The 21,702-nt window shown below is 48.0% G+C and overlaps 1 protein-coding gene and 1 long non-coding RNA gene across 3 annotated transcripts in view; both read right to left on the bottom strand.

The window, feature by feature from the left end:
• Window positions 1-7,710, bottom strand: part of ZNF395 (zinc finger protein 395) — a 41,133-nt gene extending 33,423 nt beyond the window's left edge. Inside the window, exon 1 of one of the 2 annotated variants that reach the window (XM_057506573.1) lies at window positions 7,618-7,710. The gene's annotated coding sequence lies outside the window, so the exon portion shown is untranslated. Of the gene's footprint in view, window positions 1-7,411; window positions 7,565-7,617 lie in introns of those variants that run through there. The other variant, XM_036888905.2, reaches the window with a different exon arrangement.
• Window positions 7,711-7,833: 123 nt separating this feature from the next.
• Window positions 7,834-17,488, bottom strand: LOC130684710 (uncharacterized). The gene is made up of 5 exons (XR_008999074.1): window positions 15,375-17,488; window positions 14,941-15,095; window positions 10,201-13,546; window positions 8,599-8,788; window positions 7,834-8,311 (listed from the first exon to the last, which is right to left on the bottom strand). It is a non-coding gene; the product is annotated as an uncharacterized LOC130684710 (long non-coding RNA).
• Window positions 17,489-21,702: the final 4,214 nt, after the last annotated feature.

Below are 21,702 nucleotides of genomic sequence, written 5' to 3'. Positions count from 1 at the left end.
AGCATGACCCCCACCCTTGGTGGCCCAAATGTCACATGACCAGAAGTCATTAAAACTAGATCTGGTGATTGGACCAATGAATTTCTGATCCAGTTATGAACTAGATTCAATTGTTAACAGCCTCATCCCACTCAGGGCTCACATTAAACCCACGACCAGTGAAACTGTCTCAAACCTTTTCTCCCACACGATCTGCCCCTTCTCGGCATGGTCAGAGCACCATCCAGGCTACACTGTGCCTGTCTGTTCACCTGTCAGTCTTCCCCTTTCAATCAGTCATCAACTTCAATTCAGGGACTGAGCCGTATTTTGTGACTCCAGTGTCTAACTCAGTGCTTAACACACAGGAGGCAGACAGTGAAAAGTAGTCATTGAATCAACAAACCATCTACCTTTCCTCTGTTATGCCCTTGAGCAGTAAAATGTTTTTAGAATATCAGTGTTTAAGAGAATGGAAAGACATGCCATAGACAGGGAAAAAATATTTGCAAAAGACACTCTGATAAAGGACTATTATCTACAATACACAAAGAACTCTTAAAACTCAACAAGAAGAAAACAACTTGATTAAAAAACAGGCCCAAAACCTTAACAGACACCCCACCAAAGATTTACAAAAAGATGGCAAGAAAAGGCACATGAAAAGATGTCATCATATGTCATTAGGGAAATGCCAATTAAAACCACAAGGTACCACTACACATCTATCAGAATGGCCAAAATCCAGAACACTGACAACACCAAATGCTGGTGAGGATGTGGAGCAACAGGAACTCTCACTCAGTGCTGGTGGGAATGCAAAATGGTGCAGGCACACAGAAAGACAGTTTGGCATTCCTTCCAAAAACTAAACATATACTTACCATATGGCCCAGCCACCTCACTCCTTGGTATTTATCCAAAGGAGTTAAAAACTTATATCCACATAAAAACCTGCACACAGATGTTTCCAGCAGCTCTATTCATAATACTTGCCAAAACCTGGAAGCAACCAGGATGTCCTTCAGCAGGTGAATGGATAAACAAACTTCAGTATCTCCAGACAATGGAATATTATTCACTGCTAAAAAGAAATGAGCTATCAAACGATGAAAAGACATGGAGGAAACTTAAAACACATATTATGAAGTGAAAGAAAGTGATCTGAAAAGACAATATACTGTATGATTTCAACTATGTAACATTCTGGAAAAAGTAAAACTGTGGAGATAGGAAAAAGATCAGTGGTTGCCGGGGTCGGGGGGTGGGGAGGGAAGGATGAGCAGGCAAAGCACAGAGAATTTTAGGGCAGTGAAAGTACTCTGTGTGGCACTATAATGCCAAATGCAGCTCATTCTACATTTGTCCTGACCCACTTACTGTACACCACCCAGAGTGAGGTGCAATGTGTGGGGACGCACGTGTGGGGGCAAGGAGCACAGGGGAAATCTGTACCTTGCTCTCAATTTTTCTGTGAGCGCAAAACTACTCTAAAGAAATATGTATTTTTTTACTCTAAAATATATATATATTTATGTATGTGTATATATATGTGTGTATATATATATATACATGTGTGTGTGTGGAGAGAGAGAGAGAGAGAGAGTGGAGTGTTTTTCCCATTGAGATATACATACACAGTATATAAAATACAAATAATAAATTAATAATATAATAAAAGGAAAGTCGCTCAATCCATCCAGAAGCAACCAGGATCAGTAGTTTGGTATTAGAACTATTCATATAGTTCCTTCCAGTCATTTTTTATGCACTTTGTTTCTTTCAGATTTGAAATCCCACTGCAGATGCACCTTAACTTTGAGCAGAGACATCTGTTCCTTTTAAAACTGCTCCTCCTAAACATTATATTCAGTGGCTCCAGAATATTCCATGATAAAGACACATCCATTAGAATCACTCATGGATTACTTCCAGCCCACTCACACCACTGGACATTTAGGTTGTTTCCAATTTTTCACTATAGGGTAAAATAAAATACCCTTAGTAATATGGGCATAAAACATCATTTTCATTCTGCATATGGTCGCCACCGTATCTCCAGAGGTGGAATTATCTTACCAAAATGTGTGAACATCACCATACATTACAATTCAAAATTTAAGAACTAAACCAGACTTTACATGTATCCCCTGCTGAACTTCTTTTAATTGGGGGCCTTCAGTCTCTGTGGGTCTGAACCTCAATTTACCTGCTAAATAAGCAATCCCTTCCACCTCTGAGCCATCAACAAAGCTGACAAACACACCTTCTGTATCTCCATCCACAACACTGGAAAAAGTGCTGAAAGGCTCAAGGCCAAGAATAGAAACCCTCTAACACCCATCTCCAGACCCCCTTCCAGGCTGACTCAGTGCCACTAATTGCTAGTTTTTACATATGACATCAAATTAAACTAATAACACCATCCAGCCCACATTCTACCACTTCCTTAATACGAACCATCATCTCTTAAGAAACTATAAAATACTTTACAAAAGCCCAAGTGTGCCCTACCTGCTGTATCATTTATCTAATCTAGTAAACTACAACATCATATAAAATAGGAAATGGGTTTAATTTGATAGGATTTGGCTGACTTCCAGTCATCCTACCATCCTACAGTCACAAATTTTTTAAGCAAAAAGCACTCCAATTTTGGCACTTTTTTAATGTGACAAAAGTGGTATTTAAGATAATCACATTGTGCAGCCTGTAAAAAGCAGGATGACTACTTCTGAGTCCCTCTCACATGCAGCCCACCTAGGGACGCACTCGGAATCACGGGTGTCATGGACTCCCACAGTGAACCAAACTGTCTCTAGATCACGGAAGACCCGGTACTTATGCAGATGGTCCCCAAACCAGCCTAGTTTCCTAGGGGTCATTTGCATTAACAAACACCAGGGCTTGAAGCAATTATCCTGTGGTCATCTGGAATCCTGGATTATGAATCTCTGGATCCTGGAGGCCTACGCCCTGAGGCCATATAAGGAAATGAGAAATGACACAGCCCCTCTCCTTACTGTCTTCAAAACTAACTCACAGGACCAAAGCTCTGAGACTCTAATGTCATATGGCATGTGGCCATCGTGACTCACACCTCAGCAAGTTATTCCCCCAACATCATTCTCAGACGACACATGCCAGGAGCCGCTATCTCACCATGCCAGCCAGAAGTGGGAAACAGCAAAGCACGAGGGATCTTGGGGGTCCCTAGAAATTGGCCTCACAACAGAGAAGACAGCTCAAAGCACACTCTAATTAGTACCATACCAATCAGCAGAAAAAATATTCCAAAGTACCAGCCAGCAGCGATTCAGAAAGTAGTGCTGACTGGCCTGAAACAGATCATCTGCACACAAGTGTCTCAGATTCCATGTCCCACTCCTACCCAAACCCTCCAGTGGCCACCCAGAGCCCAGGGCAGCAGTCCCAAATTCCCTGGACTGGCTTTCAAATTCTCTTGAAAACTCGGGTCCCAAACCCACAGGCCTGCAGGATAAGCAGGGAACGTCAAGTGCCTGTACTCATGCAGCAGAGAGCCCTGGAACTATGACAACCGGGGACCACAAGGCATGTCCCCCACCCACCGGGGCAGCCACCACTCAGCTCTAGGCCTGCCTGATGGGATTTCCGAAGAGATTCCCAAACCCAGAGGTTTTCTAGATTGTTCCCAGTTTTTGAAAATTTTGTATAGTCTAAATTATAACACGTCTGTAGGCTGAACACATTCTCTGGGCCACCCATTACAACCCCTATATTACGTTTTGATCCTAACCCACCTTTCCAACCTGACTTCCACCTTCTAACAAGGACCCTGCCTTTCACTCCTTACACACACAGTGTACATCCCTAACTCCAAATCTCTGTCCGGGTTCCACCCCCCCCCGGCCCCTCGACCTGTGCAGCACCACGAGACACCCCAAAGGATTCAACCCAGACTTCTTTCCCTATTCCAGAAAACCTTTCCAATCCACTCCAGCACAGGTTGCTTGCCTGCTCCTCTGGCCCCTACAGGCACTTACTTTCCCCGGTTGGCAGTTAATCATCTGGCTTTGCTCTTTAATCACAGGTAGATCACCCCTTTCCAACTGGCCCATAAACTTTCAGTCTCTTCATGCTTCCTTCGGTCTACAGCACTAGCAAGGGTAGCTCTCTGCACATGAGCAGCTTAAGAACTACTTACTAGATGTGAAAATTTTCTGTAAGTGTCTTTTTTAAACTGTGGGTTATGATCCATTACGGAGTGGTTAAATCGACTTAGTGGGAGACGATAAGTATTTTTACATGAAAAATAATGGAACAGAAAATAAAAGTATCAGAGGCGATAGCACCAAGCAAAGGAAGGTAATACCTCGTGAATTTAGATTTTTACACAAACCACTGAGTGTAGTAGGTTGTGATGTAAATTTTATTTGTTAATGTAGGTCAGTCAGAACAGTACAGAAACAATTACTCTGTAAAGAGTAAACTAGCTCAACCACTGCTTCATGCAATTTTTTTGGCAGTCACATATTCCTTATAAAGAAAAACTATCTGATGGGCTCCTCTCCCATGCAAGTCAGCTTCCCGGGCTAGTTCACTGATCCTGTACCTCAGAGAAACAGAGGCTAAGGGACTGCAATTACAGTCTGCTCATTCTGCAATTTTTTGCAGTCAACCTTTAAATTCACCAGCCCTCAGATGTTGCAAGTGGAGGCTTGGGGAATTTGCTCAGCAAATCACCTAAGTCACCCTTACAACAAGACAGCAGAATTCAGAGTTCAGGAAAACAGCACTAACTCCCCTCTGCCGGCAGGTTGTTCTGATTCCTGGGAACGGGCAGGGGTGCAGGCAGGTCAGGACAGACCTGGCCCTGGGAATTCCCTCCTTGCTCCTCTACATCACCTTGCTGCTCCTGCATCTTGTTGCTTCCCCCCAACACACACACACCTATGGAAGGACACCAGGACTAGCCTGAAGGTCTCAGTGGAGAGCAAAATACAACTTGTTTCAAAGCCCAACAATTGACCTGTTTAGCAAATTCCATTCTACTTCCCTCCAATCTCCAATCCCACCCTCATGGTTAGAAGAAGTGGCTCTTTCTCTTTGGAGCCTCAATCCCCCAGAGTTGCTTTGCCGACTTCAGGTTCAGGACCCAGCGATGTCATCTGAATGGCAATACAGAGCAGAGCCTTGAGGTTTAGAGCCTCAGTCTCACTCCTCGGCATCTTCTACTGCCTTCCTGGGACCAGAAAGACACCCCGTTTATCCTTGGAGGGCCTTCCCTGCCCTGGCTTTGGCAGCCTTTCTCACATTACCAACCTCCCACCAATCTTGGAGCTGCAGCTGCTTGCAGGACACCTATGTTTGGATGTTCTGGCAAGCACAAGAAACTCTCTGCAGCCTGAGTGTCAATTACTTCTCTACAAAACACACATTTCCGATTTCTCCAGTTACCGACTACAGCAGCTCGGAGGCCCTGGCGTGTAATCAATTTCCCACAAAGAATTAATTTCCATTCGTCTCCTTCCTTCACCCTGCCAGTCAACAGATTGTTTCGGCAGTAATGCTTCTAAATCCCATCCTCTTTTCCATTTCCAGTTATCCCAGTCCAACTGAGCACTCCACAACTGTGACAACCCACTAAATGATTTGCCTCCTACTATTACTTGTGAAAACGCTTCCAAATACCCTGTCATTTCATCACTCTCTAGCTCCAAAACCTTTACTGTCTCCCCAGTACACAGAGGGTAAAGTGCAAGCCCCCAGTCGGGCTTTCTAGGACTTTCACAATCCCAACTATTGTTCCTCTCCATCTTTATCTCCTACTTTTCAGGAAACGTTCCCTGGTCTGGCCAAGGCCATCTCCTTGTCCCTCAGGAAAACCACCCCTTCACACCTCATGACCCATCTGGAGGGTCTCTTCCTCTAGGAACGTGGTCCTGGCAATTCCTGCCCATAAGGCTATTCTCTTAACTCCAACAGCACCCCCTCTACACCTTGCATTTTGCAGTTAATTGCGCTCTACCCTGAGGTCTTACTTCACATGCTCAAGTCCTGTCTCCTCCGTGAGATAAGCCCTGGAGGGAACCATCTTATGTATCTTTCTGTAACATCCCTCCCTCCCTCCCTATTTGCGCCTTTTCTCCTCTGGTCCAAGGCCCTTGGCGACCTCTTGCACCTGTACTTCTTCCTCTCTTGTCTTTGGGCCTTTGCCAGCGAGTTATTCTCCAGGTGCATAACTTATTTCATAATTTAGTACCCTTAAGTCCATTCCCCAACTCTAACCTTTCCTTTGATATTCCCCCTGCCTCCCAGCATTTATAGTAACTTAGACAGCATACACACTAATTTGAACTCAAGCTCTCAAATCACTTCCACCTGATCAGAAGGCTTTCTAAGGCCTTAGATCTCCTGCGTGCCTCTTATCTCCCAGAGGCTGGCATGGTGCTGAGAACGCAGCAGCCCCTCAAAAGTGGAGATGAACTTAATTGCTGTTTTCCTTGTGTTTCAAGTTCCTTGCGTACAGGAACTTCTGTTTACACACAACACCTTAGGAAGAGTGTCAAAAAGGCCTTCAATACCTGTTGATCATTCACATCTAGGCAAGCTGCACCAGATACACTTTTCTGGAAAGAGGGGTGCAAAGAACACAATGGTGGCCTGTGGGTAACCCTTGCGCCATGAGAATGCCTGTCTGGTGGAAGTGCTCCCGTGCCACCGGGAATGGGCCAAGCTGTCTGCAATCAAGGAGGCAAGGAATTCCCTTACCGCCCCGCAGGTGGGCTTTAGATTTCTGAGTCAACCCTAAAGTGAAGTGGCTGCTGAGCCTGAACTCCAGGGCAGGGAAGAAAATGCTACCTTTGAAATTGTTTGCACATGGTAAACTCCCCGCTCAGGCCCCCACCCGGGCACCCCACATGCCCGCAGTGCCAGTTTCAAAGAGGGCTAGGGGCCGCCGGTGTGGAGAGGCAGAGTTAAGACGCGCGGAAGGAAGGGGGGACAAAAGGGGACAGCAAGGGCGGGGGCCAGCCCCCGGGGTGGAGGGTGTGTCGCGCCGCGCGTCCCGGAGCCCGGCACCCGCTCACTCGCTCGGTGGAGTGGGCAGGAACGCGCGGGGCGCCGGGAAGGCGGCCCAGCCCGAAGGGCTCAGGGAGGGGGCAAGTCAGCGCCGTCGGAGGCGACTCCGGACAACTGCTCGAAGTTGGGGAGGGGGTTCCTCGGCTGCGGTCGCAGCGGGCGAGATAAACGAGGCGGCGCAGGGGAGAGCGGGCGACCACCCCCACCCAGCCTCCGCATGCACTGCCGCAACGCCCTCCGCCCCGCCGGCCGCTGTCCGCCCTCCCACCCCCCCCGGCGCCGGGCCGGCCCTGCGGCCGTGCAGAACGTGGGAAGTTCCGGGCCGCCCGCGCCCCCCGCTGCAGCGCCGCCAGGTCCCCGCGCAGCTCACCTCGCCCGCCGCGAGCAGCAGCGCGGGCCGGGCAGCTCCCGCTCGGGCAGCTCGGCTCAGCTCCGGGCTGCAGCGGCCGCGGTCCCGCCCCCCCCCACCCGGCGCGGCCCGCCGCCCCGCTCGGCTCCGGCCGCCCTCCCGCCGAGGCTGGTTCGCGCCCACCTGGCCGGCCTGCCCTCCCTCTCCGGGACACTGCGCTCACGTACGCGGCGGCGGCCACAACCCGGCCCGGATTCCCCGCCCGGGAAGGGAGCGCAGGAGCGCGCCAGCCAGCGAGCGAGTGAGCCAGCCCGGCTCCGGGACACACCTCCCGCCGCCCGCGCCGCCCCCCGCGCCCCCGCCCCCGCCCCGGCCGCAGGCGTCGCGCGCGCCCGCAGCCCGCGCCCCCTCCCCCGGCCACGCGCGCCCGCGCCGCCCCTGCCCCCCGCGCGCCCGGGGCGCACAGCCCGGCCGCCCATGCACAGTGGGCGCTCCGTAAGTGCCCGGGGGACTCCTCGCGCACATGCGCGCTTGGGCCTGACCGGGCCGTGACACCCGGCCCCCTTCCCCCCGAGTCGGAACCGGCCGCCGCAACCCGGACCAAACTTGAGCGTTGGCCCTTTTTGCGCTGAGCCGCAAGCCGAGCCAAAGTTTCTTGCGGTTGTTTTTCCCGGTCCGGCCCCGGGGGAGGCTCCTCCGAGAGAGGCGGTGCGCGGCCCCGGGCGGGAAGGGAGGCCAGCGCTCCGGGAGCGCGGCGGGACCGAGGGACCCAGGCCGCGCGGCCCTCCGCGCCAGAGGGACGGGGCCGTGCACCCAGCCTTTCCATTTTCCTTTTGGTTTAGTGTTTCCTTCTCCATTTTATGACATTTTTACATGATTTTACTCGTTTGTGGTTGTAAAGTCGGGCGTTATTTACTCTTTCTGGAATGAAATGGGAGAAAGTTAACGATTAGCTTCCAGCCCTTATGTAAACAGTGCCGGTTGCTTTTGGCACCGTTAGGCCCTGGTTTTTGTATAATTTGTAACAAGGAGAATTGAAGCTGTTCCATTGTGTTGCTCTGTGTTTTTCAAAGATAAGACCAGAGCCGCAACAGTAGGGAGGGGCCCCAGTGTCTGTAGGTAATGTGTATATATTCACATTAAAATCAATTTAATGAAAAGAGAGAATGCCCCTCTCCCCAAAAGTTTTTAAGTATTTTGGGGCATACTTGTTGAGTTAGCAGTTCTCCTTCGATTTGAAGTATGTTGTTTTCCCCGCAGAGGCGACGGGGAGGGTGCTGGAAGGCACGAATGGCCTTGCAGTCAGACAAGCCTGGTTTGCAAGCCTGGTTTTGCTGCGGCACTGCCTTTATGATCTTCAGCAGGTTCTTTTACCTCTCAGAACCCCAGCTTCTTCATCTGTAAGATGAAATAAAAAGCATAGGTACATGCTGTGCCATAGCTGGTACCATAGCCGGTACCAAATGAGAAATAAATAGTATTTCCCTTCCCCCATCTCCCACCATTTGTTATGTAAGAAAAATACAAAATTACTGTGAACCTTGGTTCTCAAATTGGGGGTGATTTTGTCCCCAGGAGACATTTGGCAATGCCTGGAGACATTTTTGATTGTCACAGCTTCGGCGGGGGAGAGTGCTGCTAGCATCTAATAGGTGGCCAGTTGTGCAGCAAAGTATCCCTTAGTGCCAAATCCTCCTATAGGACAATTCTGCTGTGGACTAATTCACCAAAGACTGGTTCTACCTTGTAACTCTCATCCTCAAGGCATTCTTGTTTTCCATTAAAAAGAACAAGAATGAAAGCCTGAAAGCTGTGTGGGGATCATAGCTATTATATTAATACACAAAACATTCATTTAACATGAAAACACAGACTAGAATTTATCATTATTAAAGGAAGTTTTAATTAACAATAATGTGTGCTCCCTTAGTATTAAGGTATCTCATTATATACTATGTATTATGACAGTTCATACACAGCTTTATATTCCTGCTTTCCTTTCTCCTTAAACAGTGGGGGGTGTTTACTTACTTCTGGGTAGTCCTGTCTCTGCTAAGTTTCTCACCTATCCTGAAGTTTATAAGATAGGCCCTGCCCCCAAGGAACACAGAGCCTAGTTGGAAGTGATTAATGCACGTGCCGCAATTAAGAAACAATACAAGATAGCATATAATCAAGCTTTAATTGCAGCAACCAGACTAAGGTGGCTCACAGGAGGAGATGAGTTCCAGTGCTGCCTGTGTACCCTGTTCAACAAATGTTTGTTGAATAAAACGAAACAGTGAAGCATTTTACACAAAGTAGGATGTAAACTCCATTACAGTATTTAAGTTATTAGGTTTTGTAAATGGATGTTGGGACCTGGCTGTGAGTTTATTTACCTTAAAACATGTAGTTCAAACTTGTAACCAAACCTCTATATTTCCTAAAACGATTGAACTTTAATAAAGCAGAAACACTCATCCATTTCACAAATACTGAGTGCCTGCTGAGTGCAGAGTGAACTAAGAGTCTCTAAATTTGAACAGGACCCATGGCTTTTGTTTGTGTCTTGGGAGCACAGGCCATCGAAAAGCATGTGTTCTCTCACAGCCTGTGTTACACACACATCCCCTCCTACTGCAGGTCTGTACTTGCACAGTGTGCATTCCAGAGTTCCGCACATGAGCACAGACTCCAGGAGAACTCCCCATCCCAAAGATCCAATCCCAAACACGCACACAGCCCTCAGCACCTTCACACAGAATCCAGGCCCTGGCCTGAACGCACCCTGCCTAGCACACACATCACACACAGCAGGGTGTACTCACAAAGACCATAGGCTTGTTGATTCCTGATCTTGGCTTCTCCGGCCCTCCATGCCTGGAGCTTGCGTCTTAGAGGCTGCCTCACCCAGATCTAGACTGCCCTTCACCTTGCTTCCTCCCACTCCCTGGCCTCCTATTAAAATGTAGGCATCTTGTACCTCTTTCCCATCAAAGTATTTAGCTCCTCAGAGAGCATCTCCTATTTACCGAGACTATGCAAAGCAGACCCAGGCCCTGCCTCATGTTGTACAGACACATTTATAGGTGATTTTTAGGGCAGTATGAGTCTGAAATTGCCACTCTCCCCAAATCCCCTGAGTAACTGCTTCCGGGCTTGCCTCCCTGTAACTGATTCTTTACATTAGCCTCTTTCCTCTGCTGAAAACTCTTTAAGCCTTCCCGTAGCTTTTTTTTATAATAAAGTCCCAGCATTGCTCACTAAGATCCTTCAGGGTATGGCTCTCAATTACTTCTCCAGCCACTACCTGCCTGTCTCTGCTCCTGCCCCCTCCACTCTGCCCTCTGGACATGCTGAACCGAACTTCTGTCCTTTGAACAGACTTTTCTTGATGCATGTTCCTTTCTCTGTCTAAAACACTCTCCACCCTTCTCTCTTGCTTTTCCACCTGCCTACTCCTACTCATCCTTCAGGCGTCACCTTGCATAGCACTTGCTCTGTCTGGCACTTTCTCCTGATCAGGGGCCTATCCTTCAGGTCCAAGCACCCACAGTGACTCCCACGCATGCATTGTACAGAAATCTCCATTCCCTTGTCCTAACCCACTATGAGAGTAGCCATTCTATGAGGGCAAGGAGCATGTCTTGTTGCCCATTGAATACTGAACACTTGGCACAGTGCCTGGCAGGTTGTAGGCACTTGACAAACAGTGGTTAATAATGAACAGCTAGTTGGATCTGGAGGAATGACCAGAGTTATTCCATCTATAGTCTGGACAATCCCTGGTTCAAAGCATGCCTCAGATGCTCAGTAGAGCCCAGAGCCAGTGAAGACTTTTTTTTTTCTTTTTGGTGAAGACTTTCTAACCATTTATTTTTAGAACAGGATGAGATCTGTGGAATTAACTGAGCCCTCAGGTTGCACCACAGCCTCATTTGATACCTAATCTGGCTTCCTGAGCCAGATTCTTGTCACCAATTACTTATTTGGCATCTTCACTTGGCTGTCTAATCACATCTCAAATGTACCATGTCCAAAAACAGACTTCTGATTTCCCTCCAAAATCACTTCTCCCCATCTCAGTAAATGGCAGTTCCATTTTTTCTAGTTACTCAGGAAACAAACAAACAAAAAACTTGGGTCATCCTTAATTCTTCTTTTTCTCATAATCACATCCAAACCACCAAAAAATCATGTTGGATCTGTCTATGAAATATACCCAGTATCTGGCTTTGTCCCTCCGTGTCGAGCACTACTTCCCTAGCTGGGCTGCCATTACTGTGCCCAGGATTTCCACAACAGGCTCCTAACTGGTCCCCCTTTTTCTGTTACCTCCCTACATGCTATTCAACACTACAGCAGCCAGAGTGATCCTTTGAAGACTAACTCAGATCAGATCACTATTCTGCTCAAACCTTTAAATTGTTTCCCACCTCCCTCACTATAAAGCCCTACATAGTCTTGCCCCCAATCAACTCTCTGGCCCTACTGCCCATCACTCTTCCCTGACCCACCCGGCACCAGCCACATTGGCCTCCTTGCTGTTCCTTAGACCCACTCCCAACTTCCCAAAGCTGTTCCTTTGGGCTGGAATGATCTTCCTCCAAATATCCACGTGACTGCGTCCATAGCTTGATTCAGGTCCCTGCTCAAATGCACCCTTTACAGAAAGGTATTCCCTCACTGAGCTATCAAATAGCACCATCCCACCATTCTTGGCCCTGCTTTATTTTTCTTCTCAGCCCTCATCACCACCTGACAGCCTTCTCCATTTACTCAACTATACGCTCAAGCATAGCAGAGACTGTGTGTTTGCTTACTGCTGTATCCTCAGCCTCTACAACAGTGGCTAGCATATAGTTCTCATTCAAGAAATAATGATGAATCAAGCATCTAGTTAGACTACCAAAAAGTTACTCCTGACCCAGGTCCCTATCCACTACTTTAGTCCCAGCTAGTCCCTCCAGAATTTAGCTCTCCTACAACAGGACATCAAGGTGCCAGCTGCCCAATTGTTTGCCACCCTACTTCTCATCCACCTAGACTAGGAACTTCTATTACCTCTTTGATGCAGTTCTACACACAGCTTCCAAATCCCAACCTCAAACCAGGCTCTGCGTTTCAAATGAAAAGGATAATACTCTGAATTTTGCATCCATAGCATACTTTCAGACTTCTCTTTTGAGTGAGAAAAATCAGTGTATCCGAGTAGACAAAAACAGGCCCAGCATCTACTTTATGCATTTTCACTCTAAAAGGCTCACTGACTCAAAAGCCCTAAAGAGAAAGTAATTTGCAAGTATGCCTGGGGCCAATGACAGCTTCCCTCTGATCTAATCAATCTGTAAGGCTCTGCTGGAGAAGGTGGGCTTTGCATTTCATGGATTGATAGGTTGCAAGTAGGTTGCTCAAAGCCTAAGGGTATCCCTGAATAGTTTGCTTAGATCTGCACACAGCCGCACTTTCAAGCAAACAAACCCCAGGTGTGTGGAGATACCCACAGATACCCCCCAGTGCATGAACACCCAGAGCTGTGCCTACTTCCTCCCAGCCCTGAAACTCTGAGATTCTGAATATGAGCAAGAGTACATATTCAAACAAGGAAAAAAATGAACCGGCTTTGGGAACATGGACCATAAAGCCCTATGACTCTGGGTATGAAAGAATGTGTAAGCCCAGGCAGGCTCTGTGTGCACATCTGGTTTTTCCTTTTATGCTTCTGTGATTTCTATGACACAGGGAACGCATTCTGGAACAACCCTGTCTGCTTTCTAGTGAGTGCATAAAAAATGGGGATTAAAAGAATGTTTATCTCACGGTTCAGGGCAGGAAGATAAAATCCAGAACAGTGCCATTTTTAGGGTGGAGCACCTCCAGCTTCACTCTACAGAGTGCCCCAGGGGAGGTGCTAGTAAACTGAGACCAGAGTGGAAGGCCAAGGAAAGAATGTGTGTGCAGGCTTAAGAACATCTAGACAAGGCTCTCACCCTGAAGCAAACCAGGGACAGGAAAATACCACGAGGTGAAAATACCAGTTCAGCTCAACTCAACAAATACTCTGGAGCAGCAGCCAGTCTCACTGGGAGTCCTTCTCCAGTAGGCTTCTACACTGTAACTTCTGCAGTCTTCCCATAGAAAGTCCTTACAATGGGCTGAAGCACACAGCTTTTCCTGCCCAAAAGGGAGATAACACAGAGCTGTTTAAAAGATAAACAACTTTTAAAAAGGTGGAAAAGGACAGGAAATCTCAGGCTGTGAAAGGGAAGAGGACTGGCTCATACTTTGTGGGAGAGGCGGGGTGGTCATCTCACCCCCTAGATAGCAAATGTTCCTAGAAAAACAGATCGAGCGCTATCAACAGAGAGAAGGGGGAGACGAAGCGCAGGCAAAGTAAGCAGCAGATAGTTGCCGGAAAAGCGTAGTGTGGATGCCCACCCGCGCCACCCTCTATGTTAGTTTCTCCGGTTCCAATCAACAGTAATTACTTTCTGCTCCGTGTTTTTTGTCATGTGACTTTGCTCTTAAGGCTTCTATTCTTACCCTCCCTCCTAGGGCAGTAGTCCCCCAGAAGAGGGGCTTGTGGCCTTTTCTCTAGTGAACTGACAGGAGTTTTTTTTTGCCAAGCTGTTATGCTTTATCTTCTCAAAAAGATCCCATTTTGTTCATTAGTTCCATGTAGGTGGTCTGCCACTCTTCCTTATTCTTGTGTGGGACCAAACTCCTGCCTAAGGCAGGTGTGCCTGCCACAGTCCGAACCACCCAGATTGTTAAGAATGGCCCAGATTTTGTTTAATTTCTATGTGGGGGGATGATCATGGAGGAGTTCACCAAGGGCGCAGGATGCCCTACATATACACTACACACACTGTGGAGTGGCAGCCCAGAAAGCCCTGGCAAGTGTAGTTTCCACAGGCACACACCAGGGATGTGCTAACTAGCCAGCACCCAGGATTTCAGGCTGATCAGCTGAATGACTTCTTGACAAATGAAAACAGTTCTTTTTTAAGCCCATAAACCCACTAGCCAATCAGAGAAAACTCCAAGTATAAAAGCCTGTTTCTTAAAGCCCTTGAAATGCTGCCAGTCATTTTCATAACAATTTCTGGCTCTTCGGAATTGAACAGCAGGCACTCTTCCCTGTTTGCCCCAGACATCATACAGTATTTGCAGTCAGCAAACAGGGATTACTACACACTATCGAATGCCCTCTTGAGTTTCAGTATGGATAGTAAGGTCTGAAACCTAGGTTCTTCTAATTTAAGTTTTTCAAGTTTGAATCATTTACTGACAAAAAGTTTCTCCTTTTTTTTTATAGACCAGTCTGAATTTAGATGGGAAGAATGGGCCTTCCTGATGTTTGTTTTTCTGGAGAAAGCCAATCAGATACTTGCCATGACACCTTTAATCTTACCTTGACAATACACCCAGTCACCATACTGATTCTGTTAACCTACAGTTCATCTAGCTCTAGGCGACATCCTGCCTTAATAATCTTATCATGCATAAGAGCAGAAATCATGTGAAGAAATAAAATGCTGTTCAATTACCCTCTTGCATGTTCTCACCTGGGAGCACTCTGATTTTCCAATACTTGTTTTAGACCTGGCCAGTCTCATAATCTTTTTACTTATTAACTGTTCAGTCACCAAAGCCCAACCCTCTCCATCTGACAAGACAATTGACTGCCTTTCAGATCACCCTGAGAAGCTTTACATGATACCTGAGGACAAAAGAAATGGCTATCAACTGGGTTTTTGGTCATTTAGCACCCAAATATGGGAGTGAAGATCTACCGTGTGTAGGAACCAGACTTCTATCCCCTCCCAAACCATTCTAGGTTGTTATCCCTCTGATATTTCTCTTCCTCTCTCATGGCTTACCTCCTGATCCAAATGGTTTGCCCTGAAGAGAATCTTTGAAATTCACCAGCCCCGACCTGCTAGACTTCTTTGACAGAATACTAAACCCAAATGGCTGCAAGATGATCACTACCACGTACTTGAGCATCCACTGGCCCCATTGCCAACAAGCTAACACACCACTTGATAAAGGGAAGTTATCATTGTCCCTCTCATTTCTTCTATGTCCTGGGAAAAGGTGCAGGAGGTGAGATGCCACAGCACCTTCAGTTAGCTGGGGATGGCAAACCTGTGAAATCTGGGTGACACAGCCAAGAGAAAAACAAAGTCAATTAAAAAAGCCCCAAAACTAGTGTCTCTGTTGACATTCTCTTCGGGAGGAAGCCAAGGAGAAATTTCATCTCGGCACACACAGCAAAGCTTCCACAAATCCTCTTTTCAAATTTCTGCCCCCAAATCCTACAGCTGTTTCTCTCCCCTTCTCCTCCTTCTCTTGTCCACTGTCCTCAACGTTGTTTGCTTCGTTACCCCTCCCCACCTCTCTCCCTCTTTCTCAAATGGAGAAATAAGCCTGCTCCTGACTTCTGTTTCTTAACTTTGTCAAAAACCTAGCAAATGGGGTAAAGATTTAATCATGTGGGTAACTGTTGAACCACTGTGTTGTATACTTGAAACCAAGTATAAGATTGTATATCAATGATACTTCGATAAAACAAAGTAAACGAAAAACTAGTAGCTGAGTGATCCAGCCAAGAATCCTACCCCTGGAAGTCAGGAAGTGGCAAGGGGTTGGTACTGTACACATTAAAATTTTTCTTCTTCTTCTTTTTCCTCTCATGACAACAGTATCAGACCAGATCCAGTCTCTCTGGCGAGTCACCAAGGAACACACACAGGGCCTCTACAATTTTATCCCCAGACCCTTAAAGGATGGGAAGGACCATCCGCCTCTATGTTCCTTGGACCACGGACTACTTCTGGCTTGGTGACTCACCTAGATGTCCATCACCAGAATTGTTCAGGAGGAAGAAGGGTTATCTGTCAAGGACCCCATCTGTCCCTAAGATTCATAATTGGAAATGCCCCTGATCTTCGTGGTTCAATATCCTGTCTTTCTGATTACTTCTTTAGAACAGACCCCTCACCTTCCCAGCCTTCAGCTTTAACTAACTGACAGAGTAGCTGTTATTGGCTCCTCTTTCTTTACCATTTCACTAAAAACCTTCTAACAATCCTATCTCAAAATCTCAACCTTATCCTTTTCATGATTCAGACCATCACAACATCCCAAGGGGAAATGTTATCTATCCAACTTCTAATTTGGGTTTGTTGAATTGTGTCCTGTTTATCATATAATAATATTGAGGAATAATTATATTTTCTTCTGTCTAACCATATCCGTAGGACTCACACTTGGTATGACTCATGGGAACTAGAGTACTTAAGAAGTGATAGTTGTGGCCAGCACCCAACTTCCATTATTCTCTGAGGATATATAAATAATCCTGTGCCAAACATTAGTCAGGACTCTGTGGAGACAAGTGACAGGAACTCAGTTCATGCTAGCTTAAGCAAAAAAACGAATTTGTTGGCTCACTTAACTGGGAAGTCCAGGAGTCTGTACCAGCCACAGACGCAGCCAGACCCCAGGTTTAAACAAAGCTGTCCTCGGTTGTGTTCTAGATCTCTCATTTCTGCTTGCCCCTTTCTTATTGGTCCAGTTCTGTCCTACTTCAAAAGAGGCCCTTCCCAACCCCGCTCCCCAAAAAGAGTTTCCTTCATACACTTAGGAAAACTGTTGCTGGCAGCTAGCAGCTATGACATTCCAGTTTAGCAAAACCAGCAGAAAAAAATTTTTTCTCTCTCTTGGCATTCATGTATTAGTTCCAAGGAAAGACTCTCTAGTTGATTTGGCTTAATTAAAATGCCCACCCTTTGCACCATTGCTGCCAGAGGGATGGAATTTTGTGGTCTTGAGCCTAAATAAAACCACAGGGAATAGAGAACCAATGTCCCAAAGGAATGAATGCCACACAGAGGAAATTACATATGTCCACTGCACAAATGGAGGGAGGCAGGGAAGGCCATTTGTGTTCCTGTGCTCTTTTACTAGCTGGGTGGTTTCTGACAAGCCACTTCGACTTGCTGAGCCCAGTTCCTCAGGTATAAAACGGTTGATGGTAGTTACTACTATAGTATTATGTCACATGTTACAGAATCTCTGTATGGTAACAGGTGATTTTTTTAAATAATGAAAAACAGTGCCTGCTTTTTTTATGCAAATACATTTATGGGGCGCTTCACATTTTACGGAAAAATTATTTCATCTACCATACAAGTTGGGAAATGAAGCCCAAGACGCTTAGAATGCCTAGATTTAGAATAAAATTAACTTATTTGTGTAACTGTAGCCACGCACAGGCATGCAAAATATATGACGATACTGCAAGTGAATCATTTCCTGGATTAAGTGGCAGAGACGCTCTCGGAACAACAAGCACGTAGACTAGGCAGGGACCCCTAGGAGCACGTAGGCACAGCCCTCTGCTCTGAGGCGCCCGCTACACGAGCAATTTTTCAGGGCCGCAGAGATTCCGGGCGGGCAATCCTTCACCAACTCGTGTGTATGTGTCCCGAAGGGGTGCAAACGGGAAGAGGGAACACTGAACAGGCGAGGAAATTCAAAACACACACACACAAAAAAAAAACCCAAAAACAAATTCTCCAGGGCGGCTTCAGCCGGGCCCTTCCAGGAACGCGGCGGCCCTGGCACCTTCCGCAGTCCCTCCGTCCGCCCCGCCTCCGCCCCGCTCCCGCTCCGCAGCCCGCGGATCCGGCTCCAGGTTTTCCCTCCCGCCCTCCCGCCCTTCGGGTTAAAGCTCCCCCGCCAGGAGTAAACAAGCGGCCCAAACTGGCAGCCAGTTGGACCGGCCCTTCTCCCCGTTTCCTGCGCCAGCCCCAGCGACAGGCCCCGCCCCGCGCCGCCCGCCCGCGCTCCCCCTCGCGGCGTCCGCCTGCGGCCTTGCCTCGGCCCGGCGCCCCGTCCCAGGTCGCCCCCGGAGCCTCCTCCCCAGGGACCCCGTCGCCGCCCGCCCGCCTGCTCGCGCGCCCCCAGCCCGCGCCCGGGGAGGGTTCGTGGCGCACACGTGACTCGTGTTGTGGGCGGGGCCTGCGTGGGCCAAGAGGGCGGCAGCGCGGGGCGGGCTGGGCCTCGCCTCCCTCCTCCCTGCCTGCTCCGAGCCCGCCGGCGCCTCGGCCCGCCCGCCCGCCTCTCCCGCGCTGCGCTGGGCCTCGCGGTGGCTTCGCCGGCGCCGCCGCCACCGCCGCCGCGCCTCCTGGCACGGGGTCCGCTCGCAGGCGGGCGCCCTCAGCTCCTCCCCCACATCCCCGCCCGGCCCAGCCTCCTGCCCTAAGTTTCCTCCCCGCCCTGCAGAGACCGACGTACTCGCGAGCCCCTGCTGCACAAACACCCCGCCTTCCTGCCTCTGCGCACGGAGCCGGCCCCTGCACACACAGACCCGCATTGTACGGCCTGCCCACGCCTCTCCTACCTCCGAGGGACGCGGGGCTGCCCAGCTCCCTTCCCTAAGGTGGGGATTGAGCTGCAGAAAACGAAAAGGTTTCCTAGAACCCAACCTAGACAAGAACTCAGACCTCTCGCCAGGGTCTTGTCTCTGCTCTGCTCCCTTCCTGCCATTCGGGGTCAAACGGACTACCCTGAAACCGGCAGCTCCAGTCCTGCCGATCTAGCTGACACCTTCGAGTTCATTACCAAGGGGGAACTATGCATCTGCCCATTACCTTCTGTGTGTCGGGCGTAGCTCCAGGAAATAGATCGCAGCTGGCAGAAAAGAAAACCTTTCCTGAGTACTGCAGCCGCAGGCCGTTTCATCTGGGGGTTGGGAGAGTGGACTGAGTTCCAGTTCTAACTTCTCCACCTCCTCGTGATCTTGGGCAAGTCATTTGACTTCTCTCTGCCTTGAGTTTCTCATTTGTAGTCAAGGATGACAACTGTACCTATCTGATAGGGATGTGTGAGGATTGAATGAGCTAATGTAGGTAAAGTGTACCGGACAGCCCTTGGTATGTAATAAAGCCACCAAAGAAATCACTCTGTCTGGCCATTGGCAGGGTTTCATGGTGTCCCAACCCTCTTCCCTGTTGCCTCCCACTGTGTACTGCAGCCAGATCAATCTTATCAGGCCACGCTCAGCTTTAAGGGACTGACTGCAGGTTCCAAGGACAGTGATGGAAGGGCAGAGGGTAGGGAAGCCTTGCTGACTGGGGCAACCTCACCTGGACAGGAGCACAGTTGACCTCAAAGCCAAAGGGAACGTGTGTGTGTGTGTGTGTGTGTGTGTGTGTGTCTTATAGTGAGGACCTTCTGAGGTGTGCATGGGCGGGCGTTGGAACAGGCCAGACGATGGGACTCAAGAGAATAACTCAGCCACGGGGCCAAACAGTGGAATGGGGAGACAAAGGCAACTACCAGACAGAAACTCTACTAGTTCCAGACCTTTTAGCTCCTGACACTCATTCAGTAAGTTCCACCAGTGAGTATGTGCATCTAACCCTCCCTTGAAAGTTCCTTGAGAGCAAGCCTTGCATTTGTTGCCTTTATTCATCCTTAGCACCTAGCTTAATTTGGGAATAAATGATCAACAAATGTTTGAATTTTTTTAGTGAAATTATATATACATATCACTTGAGCTGGGCCTTGTGGAGAGGACCCTAATTTTAAGAAAAGGCACCTTAGAGTTTCCCTATCCAACCCCCTCACTTCTATTTGCCCAGGGTTATATAGCATGTTAGAAACAGAAGCCAAGTCTCTGCTTTTGGGCTGATGTTACTTCCACGACACTACACTGAACTTGCAATGTAATTAGAAGGGAAAACAAACTCCCTATAAGCTATAGAACAAAATAAGGCAGTGTGTGGTTAAGTCCTAAAAGCATGGGAGGAGTCCGGGATCTTGGAATCCCCAGAGGTTGGGATCAGCCAGAAAATGCTCAGTGCAAGAGAGGGCTTGCACTAGTCCCAAAGGACAGGTTGGCTTCAGGGCTGCAGAGAGAGAATTCCTGGCAGGGGAAGTGGCTTTCCGCTGAGGCCACGGTGGATATTTAGGGCCAGTGAGGAAACCAGTTGGGTTAGAACAGAGGTTTGGGTTGGATCATAGTGGGGGAAAATGTTAGAAGGTTAAACTGAGGCCAGATTTTGGGAAATTTTAAATACCAGGATAAGGAATTTCAACCTTAGTCTGTGGATAATGGGGAACTCCTGAAAACAGACACTAAGCTAGCCACTGAGCCACGACAAGACACCAGGCAAATATCACCAGCTTTGTCTGATTTGCATCTTCTGTAGAGAGGGTTTGCCATGAATGTACATTTACTTAAATTACCCACACTTGAAGGAAACCCTACCAACCAGCTTGTCCATATTTATGCTGTCTCCAAATACACACGATGTCTGTGTGGGAGCAGAGGTGTGTTCCTGCTGTAGACCAGGTACTTTCATCTGTCATATTTAATCCTCACAATCTTAAGGGGTGTGGGTATTATTGCTCCAGTAACATCCAGCAGAGGGAAGTCACAGATTACAGAGCCAGGAGGAGGCAGGGCCAGAATTCAAACTCAGCTTTGCAGGCAGTGCCTCCTCCAGTCCCCTGTGACATCTTCCCAACAGGAAGGTACGGGAATGATGTTCCCACTCAGGTTCCTTCTTAGGGATGGTCAACTATGGAGATGACCCGGTGGGCCTCACATTTCTAGGAGTGCTTTCACATCCCTCGTTTTCTATTTTTACCTTTAGGAAAAGGAAATTCCCATTCTGCGTCTTTAAAGGCTGACAAAGTTGGGTTTGAATTCCATTTCCACCACTTAACTACCTGGTAGCAAAGGTAGATTTGCTGTGAAGCCAATAAACTTTAAGCATCAGCCCTCCTTGCAAAGGCCTCTGGTGAGATTTTTTTATGCACCCGATTTTTGAACCCCTAAGTGTACATTGTTGTCCTAAAGAGGGTGTCAACAATTGTGTAAACTGCATCTGTCTTGACTGGGTGACCTCCACCAAGTTACTTTCTGAGACTTAGTTTCCTTGTACGAATAGAATCATCCTAGCCTCTCACTACCAGCTGAACAGCCAACTGATACATAGTACTAGACATGCTGAAGTAACTTGAAGAACCTGACCTCAGCCTTATGCTTCATCTAAAGCAAGGGTTCACAAAGACCCCAGACCAAAAGAAATACCTAATGGGTCCATTTCTCAAGTAGTTATTTAATACATAATTATGTCCTAACAATTTAGTGGTTGTTTGCAAAAACAGTACATATACACTGAAACAAATTGATATTTTTATTTTATTCTTAAATAACTACAATTTCTTCCTGATGAAATTTGTGCACCAGTGGAGCACGGCACTTGTCAAACTCTGGAATCAGACTGCACACACCCACCTTCATTACC

This window comes from Manis pentadactyla, chromosome 1 (assembly GCF_030020395.1).
Source record: "Manis pentadactyla isolate mManPen7 chromosome 1, mManPen7.hap1, whole genome shotgun sequence".
Classification (NCBI taxonomy): Eukaryota; Metazoa; Chordata; class Mammalia; order Pholidota; family Manidae; genus Manis; species Manis pentadactyla.
This window is presented reverse-complemented; position numbering and strand designations above follow the sequence as displayed.